Source organism: Geospiza fortis, unplaced genomic scaffold (assembly GCF_000277835.1).
Source record: "Geospiza fortis unplaced genomic scaffold, GeoFor_1.0 scaffold39, whole genome shotgun sequence".
Lineage (NCBI taxonomy): Eukaryota > Metazoa > Chordata > Aves > Passeriformes > Thraupidae > Geospiza > Geospiza fortis.
The window spans coordinates 189,649-199,062 of record NW_005054660.1 but is presented as its reverse complement, the minus strand read 5'-3'; positions in this window follow the sequence as shown (position 1 = coordinate 199,062).

Genomic DNA, 9,414 nt, shown 5'->3' with positions numbered 1-9,414 from the left:
ACCGAGGCGCTGCCTCGCAGGATCGTGAGCCTTCCCCGCCGTGAAACGAACCGATAATGGCACGCTCGAGAGAGTAATTATGTAGTTGTGTTTCCATGGGAAGGAGATCACCTTTCCCTGGTATTTAAAGCGCAGGTTATAAGCTGCCCATGGGAGGTAAATGTTAAGGAAGCTTCCCATTCTGAAACGCCCTGGCAGTCACACTGCCAAAGGTCAGACACATTCACTGCTAGAACCGAAGCACCTCCACAATGGGAGGCTCAAATGAGCCGAAGGGTGTCCCTGCATTCCCCACTCTCACCCAGTCAGACCAGGTTTCCCACAGCAGAGTCTCACGGGTCTCATTCCACAAAACAATTTATTTGCGGCACAGGAACACAGAAACAGCTCGAGCCGGTGCCTCCAGGGAAGGACCTTTTGAACCCCTGGGCTGTTAGGCCTTCACAGTCTGAGCACAGCGAAGTCTCAGCTCTTTTTCGTGAGTCTCTGGCTAGTGTCCCCTTCTCTGTGTCCATCCACTTCCCTGGTTCCTGCTAGGTTTCATCACCTGGACCTGTCTTTGTGCCCTTTGTTAACCAGAGGCTGGCAGCTCATAGCTCCAACCCAGGGCTCAATCCACATTTCAATCTGCAGTTTGCAGGCCGAGTTACCTGGACCAGATTTATTTCTCAACAGTAAAGCCTAACAACAGCTTTCTGACCTCTCACATCTTGTGTAAGAGCAATCCCTCGATCTATTCAGTTTTGAAGCAAATTTTGCAACCAAATTGCAGAGCTCCAGTCCAGAAAGTGAATCAAAGCCCCTTTCCTGGGGAAGGGAAATACCTGTTCGTCCTGTTAGTGCTGCAGGTGATCATCTGCCTAGTGCTGGAAAAGGCCAGCAGGACTTTTCTGTCTTGGCACCTTTTGTGTGTGAGCAATCTTTGGATGTATTCAGTATTGGAGGTGGTATCATAAATTTTGGCAATGGACCCCTGAGTGGAAATAACTGTGCTTTTCCGTGGGAATGAGAGCCAGTAGCCTCAGGGCTCCAGGTGCAGACAGTGGGCTGCCCAACAGGAGGTAAAGACCAGCAAGACCTTTCTTTCTTGGAGCCTGTTGTGTTGTATCAATCCCTGTGCGTGTTCAGCCTTGGAGCTGAGTTCCTAATGCCAAACTGGGATCTGCATCTAAATGATGCCACCTTTCCTTGAGAAAGGAAGCACCTAGTCCTGTTCCTGGTGCTGCATATGATCATCTGCCCAATGGAAATGAAGGTCAGCAAGACTATTTATTTCAGAGTTGTGCAAGCCTGGGAGCTTGGTGATATTCAACAAATCCAGCATGCCCTAGCAGAATTTGCCCCACAAATTTTTTAGACGCAGAAATTCAGAATTAGGAACTTCCCAAGTACAGCCCCTCTATTAGGATCAGTTAGTAGTTTCCATACAGTTACATAACCCAGGAGCCTTTTTGACTTGTAGGCATGATGTAGGTATTACAATGAACATAGTTCACCTTTGGGATACATGGACCTTGAGTATTTTGCCAGGTTAGCAGTGTAGACATAGACTCACATCAACATCTTGATTTACTGTGTCCTTAAAGCTTGTTAGTTACAGGATGTCCATGGGCAGGGGATGCTCCTGCTCCCTGTTCCACTGATGGGGTCTCCTTTCTTGATCATTAGGCTTGAAAGTATACAAAGACCTTACACCAAAGAACATCCTGACTTAAGACAATCTTGACATATTCCACATTTTTGCAACAGCATGGGAGGCTCCAGGTCTGTGCTGGGGTTTGGTTTGGAAGAGGCAGAGGTGGCAGATCCATGCCTGCCCACTGCTGTCAGCCATGTCCTGGGGGACAGTGGCTCTGCCCCGGGGCAGCAGAGAGAGCAGCATGGAAGCAGCAGTAGCTCCCGTGGCTGAAGTTGGTGAGGCCATCCTGGCTGCCCCAAGTATCAGTGTGAGCCTGCACTCGTGTCACCAGGAAAACGTGGCAGAGCCCATCACCCAGAGCCCCCCAGAGCCAGCAGCTTGCTGCCAGGAGCCATCCCACCTGTCCCTGCTGCATACTCCCTTCCAGGAGCCATCCCGATGCCTGTCCCTGCTGCATATTCCCTGCCAGGAGCCATCTCACCTGTCCCCGTCCCGTGTTCCCTGCCAGGAGCCATCCCGCCTGTCCCTGTCCCGTGTTCCCTGCTCCTGGCTGCTGCTGGCACCAGCTTTCACGAGGCCACAGAGTGAGCCTGAGCAGTGATCCAATGGGGTGAAGCGAGCTGGCTTGTTTTGCCAGGTTAGGCTGAATCTGGATCACATCCACATCACCTCACAAACGCCAGTGCTGGTGCAGATGTGAGCAGCAGCAGCTGGGGCAGGCAGCGAGGCTGTGCGGCCAGCGGCAGCGCTGGCTTGGAGGGCTTAGGGAACTATAACTTTCTCCTCCTCTCTTTCCCAGCACGTTAACTGGGATGTCAGCTTCTCAGGAGGGCAGTAGCAGCTGCTTTAATGGCCCTGAAACTTCACAGTAGTCCTTAGAAATCTTTCATATGTTCTTAAATATCAGGCCTCAGGGGGCCAATGGAATCACCTGTCTGGACTTCTTATCCACAGGCATCCCAGATCCCTGTGCTTGCAGCTGGTCTTTCCCGAGATGTTCTGCCTCCCCACAGCTATCTGCTGAAAGGGGTTTAACTGTGTCTGACAAGCTGTTTAGTGAACAAGTTGTTCTGACACGAGGCAGGATGTTGAACAATGCAGGGGACCGTGGGATCTCTGTTGGTGAAATGCTACATTTCATTTTGTTCTTGTCCCTGCAGTGAATTCCAGGCAGGAAGGTTAAAGATGGTTTTGTTGTTTTATGTTTGCTTAGCTGCCCTTCATGCATTGCACTCAAACCAATATTAAATACCATTGTTAGTAGCAATTTTTTTGTGGGAAGGTGATGGAGAGGAGTGATTACGCTTTTCTGAACCCTCTTTGCCATTAGTGAGTTACAGCCATTAAAAATGACGATGCTTAAGAGGCCCTAAAGTGTGTAGTCGTGCAGAGAAAAGGCTCTTGCCACCAGCAGGGTCTCTCAGTGATGTGACATGGTCTGTCCACTACAGTGGACACTTTCCAACTCAGAGCTATGTCTGATAACTATTGACACTTACCTGGGTTTGTGTTAGTCCTACCTAATGATGCACAGAAAGATTCTGACACACTTCAGTTGGAGAAAGTTACTGTCCCACCTAAGATTCCTCTGCCTGTCACTGCTCCATGTAGCACCAAGCCCTTTCCCTGTCAATCTGTCTGAACACAGCTCCTTGAGGGAACAGAACAGCCTCTGATGGGACATGAACCCAGAAGACTTTGCTGTGGACCTGAGTTTCAATTTTAGTTTCAGTTCTGAAGGGATTCCCTCAGTCAGAGCACTGGCAATTTATTCTCCTTTGCACACATTTTTGCTGTCCTCAAGCTCCTCCACTCAGCTCTGCTCAGTGGGCAGCTCCACAGCTGTGTGAGTCTTACATCTGAGATAATGAATCTTCCATGTGGAAGATTCCCGCTTCCTGGGAGATTGTCACCTGAGGCCACTAAAGAGACTGAGAAACTTGTTGTTATGTGTTTTCTGAAAGATGTTGGGGAACATCAACAATGGCCTCAGGAGCTCATGTGGCTGAACAGGAAAGAAGGATCAGAAAGGATATCATGATGTTTAATGTACATAATGAATTATAAAAGAAATTTCTTGTTATTTATAATAATAATTCATTTATTAATACATTATATTTAATGGGCCTCCTGATTTGGTCTCAATCCTATCTTCTCTTTAACCTCTCCCATGCTAGTTCAGTGGTCATTACTACAACTCTCTTTCCTTTTCGTCCAAATTAGGAAGGAGTGATAAATAACTTTTAAACAAAGACATCTAAATATTTGATCTTCCTGTCCTCCTCATTCCCCATCAGCACATAATTTTCTTTTAAATGTTAACATAGCACATGCTCTTCCTGTTTTCACACAGAAAAGCAGACTGATCATTTTTATGCAGGCCTGTGCTTTTATATTTTAAAATGTTAAATATGCAGGTTAGCTGACCATCTTGAATTAAATTTCTGTAACAGCATCTTGTATTTTTCTCTTCTTGGACACATGAAGAATCAAAATCAAGTGGATAAGGTAATTGTTAGCCCAACATTTGCTGTGGGGAACTCCCTCCTTCTGAAAAACAGAGCTTTAGATCAGGGCAAAAAGTACAAATATTTCAACTTCAATCTTTCCTCAGCTCATTCTGAAATTCCTGTCTAAGTAAAGATTTTAAATTGTATTAATTTTTCTTCTTTACCACCTGCTCCTGCTTCTGCAGAAGTAAAGTCAAAGGAATCTCATGGTCATGAGAGGAAAGAGGAACTGTCCATGTTGCCTGGGACAAGCAGGGCTGGGACCTTCTCACTAACAAGAAGGAAAATAATCCATATGGGTATTCCAGGACACTCTGGAGATCATGATAAAGAGAAACCCAATAGAAAAATTCAGTTCAAGTCCAGCAGGTCTTATTAATTCTGGTTCTGTTCCAACAGTGCAGGAGTGCCAGCTGGCCCCACAGCTACGTGAGTGTCTTTCCTGGTGCTCCAGGTTCTGAAAGGGTTGTTCTGTACGTCCCACCTGGCACTGCCTCCTGTCTCATGCACTCCTTTAGGACTGGAAGTGCAGATCAGTGATAACGTATACCTTGGAGCACTGGTATATGTGGATTGACTTCTTCCAGAGCTTTCCTGGATGTGTCTGCTCTGCTCTTAGCAGAACTCTGAGTTCCAGCAGAGTGGTGAGGGGCCATCTGACTGCAGGGGAAACCCAGGTTCACTGGATTCCTGTCTCTGGCTGTTGCTGAAGGAAAAGGGCTTTTCTAAGCTTGAACTGGTAGTTCATAAACAAATATGTCACACTTCGCTCTTGCAAAATTTTTCTCCTTTTCATATGGAGTAAATCTGAACACTACGAGATCAAGTCCACCCTTAGGAATATGTTACAAGCTGAAGAAGGACTTTTAATGGGAGAAAATTATATTTCAGCAACATAAAGGTGATTAGTCCTCCCCATAAGACTCAGTTTGGGGTGTCAGTGTGCATACATTTTTGTATTGCCATTTCTCAGGGAAAAAGCTATTTAAAAATATGAAATTAAGATGTATTTTTCAATAAAAATACAATGCTTACAATTCACTCTGGACTTTAAAAGGTTTGGCAAGTATTGAGATCAATTCCCTGATCTGGAATTCCTTGGCTAGAGGTGCACAGCAGTCCTTGCTCTGGTCTCCAGAAGGGAGTTACCCTTCTCCTGCACCAGTGCTGCAGGAGGAAAAGCAGACATGAAGCAGAGCAGGCTGCTCAGTGCTGCACCTCGCTGAGTTTGGTGAAGCCTGGCAAGCACAACCTGAACTCCATGGCTGGACTGTTCAGGAGGAGTAGAAATAGGACCTGGTTACTTTTTCCAGGCTTTTATATCCTAATGGCTGCTGCTACTGTTAAATATGATAAACTCCTATTTGTTCACGTTAGCCAGCCATCAATAGTCTCTGTTTGCTGGGCAAGCCCAGGACATTCCCCTCCCCACCTGTCAAATCTGGAGTGTGCTTTGGCACCCTGCCACTGCAGAGCCTCAACGACTTGAGCAGAAATGAGACATCCCAGTACTTAAGCTGCCTCTGTTTCATGAGCTTTTCTTCCCATCTGTCTGCTTTCAGAAGAAGAAAGTGTTTGCTGGTCAGAGAGGTTTTCCACTTGCGCCTCCTTCAGCTTTCCATTACCTCTCCGAGGTTATATGGGGTGCAGGGCTATACACTGTACTGTACTATATGCAGAGGTGTTCAGACTTAATTTATTCCCTTCTCCTGGATAAAGATTATTGCAGCTGTGTGTTTTGGAAAACTATCAATGAAGGGAGTTCAGCTCATACAACACACTTTCAATAGGGTACTGTACTCTATATTTCCAGGTTCTGTTTTAATTACACTTGCATATTACCTTGGAGGAAGCTGAAATCTGGAAAATGTTTTCTCATATACCATGTCTTAAACCTTCCTGACCTTCTGTTTTATACCAAGTACTTTTATGTTTGTGATGAAAACCATATAATACGGGGCAAGGTCTGGCTATCCGGGATAATCTACCAGAGACTGTCAGTCCTTCCTAGCAAAGATTGAGCAATTCTAACTGAGAAATGTCCCCACCATCCCTCACCCCACCACCTTCCAGCAGTCATTCCTTCTTCCCTCCCTTCACATGGCTCCCAACAGGAGCCCCATGCTTGAATAGGCCATGCAGTGGCAGGGAGAGGCTCCTGCTGCTCCAAAGAATCTTGAGGGACTGAGTTACAGGATGGCTCGTCCAGTGCCAGCATACTGCCTGTATCCCAGAAAAACAAGGAAAAGGCCCAGACTCATTAGAGGGGCTGTGTCCAGCAGTGCACTCATACAGCGTCTTGGAGGCTGGTGAGCCAGAGCAGCCCAGTAGCCCTTGGGGTGCCTGAACAGCTCCTCCTGGGCCAGCAGAGCAAATGCTGCTCTGGGGTGTCTGTACTGGCTGCACTGGGCACCACTGGAAAAAAAAAAAAAAAACAAAAACAAACCCAGTGTCCAGAATTTAAACCTCCTCAAGACAGCTGGCACTGTGCTGGGGGAGCATGGCATTGGTGAGAACTCCAGCATGGCACATGCCCTCTGCCAGGAAGAAGTGGCTACAAGCAGGTTACAAGCAGGTTACAAGCAGGTTACAGAGGTGCCCTAAGGACTCATAGCAAGAGGTGCAAACCTCCCCCAGCGACCTGAGAGCGTGTGATTCTCAGGGCTGACAGCAGAACAAAATGTGTAGGAACCAGGCAGCTGGTCCAGAGCAGCTTTCAAGCCAACTTCAAATCCATGCACATCTTGATTTTCACATCCTTGGGTTGTCTGGAGATTGTTCTGGGAGAAAGGGTTTTAGTGAATATGTGTGAGCAGCAGAGGGTTTGTCAGTCCTCTGCCCAGCTCTTGGAACCCAGCACCCCACAATTCCAGAAGCACAAATTGCTGCCTGCATCCTTCTTCTATGACTTCTTGAGGAGCTCTCTCCTCCTGGAGGCATGGGATGGTGGCAAACCCTCCAGCTTGGGACCTTGAGCTCTCCTCTGGAGCCTGGCACTGACAGGGCTCATGAAGTCCCACCTTCACTTGTCCCAACACCTCACCCTAAAAAGCAAAGTAACTTTTACTTAATAATGAATAACAGGAATTACATAAATCATGTCAAGCAGAGACTTTTTAGTGGCACTGAACTGGTTTTTAACTCAGCTGTAAACAAGGATTTTCAACTCTGAGGCAAGAACTTATAAAATGGAAAGCTTTTCATTAGAAAGCAGTGATTATGGAAAAGCAGGGTTGGTCATAATAGAAAGCTGATTCTGAACTCCTAATGTGATGCTGGAACTGAGAGGGAAAGCTGATCCCCAGACTGTAAAGGTCAAAATCCAGTAAAAGTAGAAAGTTAGTAGTGCCTCTGTGGTGTTGATGAGACTGTTACTGCAACATTAAATGAGTTCTGGTGTTTACATATTAAAAGTATTTGGAGAAGTGAGAGCCTAAAGGAAAAAACCCAAGAAGAAAAAAAATCTGCTAATGAAAGTGCATAGCAGAAGCAGAACAAAGTCCATCGACCTCTTCCACAGAAAATAAGAGAAAAACATTCATCACAGTCTGCACAGGTAGAACAATGCCCATGGGAGTAAGTCTTTTCATACAGCAGACAAAGAAGCCAATTCAGTAATTCAAAGTGGAAACTGGACAGTAAGTAGAAATAGCTGCTTATTAAAAAATGAAGTGCTAATATTCCCAGAATTAGCTTAGAGCTGAATGTGGTGAGCTTTTTAAAACTTTCGGTCTTTAAATCAATCCTGGATCTCTCTTTCCAAATATGTAATACCCAGCTATTACATAGCGTCATTTAATTCCACGGAACTCTAAATATAGGTTCTTTTAAAAAATAGATGGGAAAGGGGGCACCAATCAGACAGCCATGCTCCTCTAAAGGACAGTGGCCAGCCCCTGTAAGTCCCACTGGTTTGAGCCACCATGTCCCAGTGTACCAGTTTACTCAGAGTTTTGGGCTTCATGTGGAAGAATGGTTTTGCCAAGTTAGACCATGGATCCATGGAGCTCATCATCTATAGGGAACAGGAGATCCCTACAAAGAAAATAAAGACAGGACAAATGTGCAGCAAGGTTTTCTTGGCAGAGCTTTTGAACTTCCAGCTGCCAGGAGCTCAGAAAGTCCCATGGACTGATGGTCAACAGCTTTTAATGGATTTTTCTTCCTTTTTTTTTTTCAAACATGTACAAAATTTAGCATTCGAACCAGGCTGTGCTCAGGACTTCTGCAGCTGGGCAACCCTGAGGGAATCAGTGTCTTTCTGCTTGCTTCAAGCCTGTCGTGAGCCACTATCATTTGGTACTGTGGTTCTTGTTTGGGAGAAAACTTGCTCCCAGTTCACATTCTTAGTCCTCACCACTTTTCCTTCTTGCCCAGACACCTTTCACTGAAGGGCTCCAGTCTCATTACTTCTCTCACAGAAGCTGTTTCATCCTTCCTGTCTTTCTTATTGCCCTTCTGCAGCTCTTTTGTATCCCAAAGTGTTTCAGAGTTGTGTGCAGTGTCTGCATCTTGTCTTCTTATTTATTCTCTATTTCCTTCTCAGTCATTTCTAAAGTTGTATTTGCTTCCCTAATTGCTGTAAAAACTGAGCTGACACTCAGAAGTAATTTTTTTTACCTGGAGTAGGTAGAGTTCGTCAGGCCAAATGATCCTCATTGTGCTTCTTGCCCTTATCACCTGCAAATTGAATTGCTATTCTTCAACAACATTTTTAGATTCAATCAGTATCAACAACCCCATAATTTGATTATGATTGCCTGTTCAGAACAGTCACCCTTTAAAGTACTGAATTAAGTTCCTTTTCTCTTGAGACTCCCAAACCTCTGGAATTTCCCCAAAATCCCAAGATTTATTAAAAATCAGTAGGCTTACTGGGGCAGGTGAAATGTTTTAAAACTCTGACAATGCCAGCACATGCTCCTCATCACTTTCTTATCTTACTGGCATGGGGAATATTTCATTACTGTTGCAAGAAGTGAATTATTCCTTATGGCTTTTTCTCTTACCAAAAATATAATGTTTTGAGAGACAGATAGCCCCACTGTGTTTTGAGATAAAGAGCAGGTTATTTTTCTAGAATTCCAAAAAATCAATTTATGTTTAAAGTTTCTGTGCCACTGGAAGATTCCATCTTCTATTTTCTGGAGCTTACTGATCAAATATTATTATGCTCAAGTCCTTTCTTTCTCTCCTCTCTCCTTCCTCACATTCAGTGTTTGTTGCCTGTTTCTTGACTAATCCAGCAGCTGTTCTCACAATGCT